A 1,827-nucleotide genomic window follows, 5' to 3' on the forward strand; every position below is an offset into this window, starting at 1 on the left:
TTACACCTCTAAATATTATTTTTCCAAGTCATTCCATTTACTAACCAAAGGGACAGTGCCATGCTTTCTGTTGGAAACAGAATTGCAATCTCTATACATATGTACATAAAAATGTTTATATTTACCATATTTTTGATACACTTATCTATCTCGTTTATTGAGGGTCATTGGGGTTGGTTCTATATCTTAGTTATTGTGAATATTGCTGCAATAAGTATAGTTGTGCTGGTAGCTTTACGAAGGCCCTGTTATTGATCATGTAGTTAAATGTCCCAAATTAAGATTGCTGAATCATATGAGAGCTCTATGCATAATTTTTTAAGGAACGTGTATACTGATTTTCAAAATGTTTGAACAAGTTTACTCTCTCACAAAGAGTGTGATAGGTTTCCTTTGGAGCCACATCTCCAGCCCAAGCATCTGTCATTATTAGACTATTTATTATAGCCATTCTAATTTGTAAAACGTGGAATATTAATATTTTTTTGATTTACAGTTCTTTTATGGCAAGAGAAGTTGAGCATATCTTCAAGTGTCTATTGACTATTCTCATTTGCTCTTCACAGAAATAATTTTGTTTTAGCATTAAAGTAATTATGAAGACCAATTGTGTGACTCTCTGAAAACAAGAAGTGTACCCATTCAGAGAATTGTTCAGATTTATTGCATAATAAATATAAAACTTTTCTGATCTTACTCACCACCTATTTATATATTAAAACTTAGTTTTGCAAAGGAGAAATGTTTCAAATCAACAGTATCTTTTGGACTGGAGCATCTTTTCCAAAGGAATATGAGAAAACAATTTTTATATAATTCTTGTGAAAAATAACACACATTCTGTCATCTGGAAATAACTAACAAGGTTAATCATAGGGATTGCTATGGATACCAGAATATGTAAATAGCACTTGAGTAATTACACTAAAATTCTTTTCTGACAGATTGTTATTTTGTGGTCTAGACATTCTATTTAAAATATGTAATTAATAAGAAGAGATTATCACCTCATGTATGATTTTTATGCAAGTATTTAGTCACAGTTCAATCCAAATTTTTGCTTGTGTTTAGGAAGGAAGAAGTTCGCTTTTTAGTCATTGTATATTTTCTTTTTCATTTCAAATAAGTAAATGAGTTCTAAATGAAAACGGTATTTCTGTTGCCTGTTGTGATAGTACTTGATTGTTTCCACAAATTTTGGGGCTAATATATTCTCAATCATAATTACTAGGAGAGATACAGATATTCAATTTAGGTGCAAGATGAGATTTGCGAACAGGCCCTAGGACAGCATATTTTACTTTGAGCCAGGTATAAGGAAGTATATTGAAGACACTAATCTATTTCCATAAAACAATTAACGAATTAGAAAGAAAATGCATCAATGGTTATGCAGCCTCAAGGAGAAAGTAATTATGCCACTTTTTGACATGTTTTGTTCACTTCAGTTCAATTGCCCTAATTCATGTTAAAGGATAGATAGGATTTTAAAGATTTGCACTTAGAAGGAAGAAAGGATTGACCAAATTATTTGGTGTATAAACATGACAAAAAAGGTGTCATCATTGAAGATAGATTTATACCTGATAGAATGCAAAACTCTAGGAGTTCTGTTTATTAAACTAATTCATTCTAAGAGAAAAGACAATGTGATGTTACCAAGAAATGTTCAATTCACCATCAGAAAGATAATACATCTAGCATAGTAAAGGACTAAAAGGTCGACGTTATTGTAGGACTTGTGCTACAAATGGAGCTTAGCTACAACTTCCTAATTAGACTTTGGTTCCATCAAAATTAGCATATGCTTATTGGTTTGACTCCATG

The sequence above is a fragment of the Dipodomys spectabilis genome, unplaced genomic scaffold (assembly GCF_019054845.1).
Source record: "Dipodomys spectabilis isolate Male_0828 unplaced genomic scaffold, ASM1905484v1 ptg000377l, whole genome shotgun sequence".
NCBI lineage: Eukaryota > Metazoa > Chordata > Mammalia > Rodentia > Heteromyidae > Dipodomys > Dipodomys spectabilis.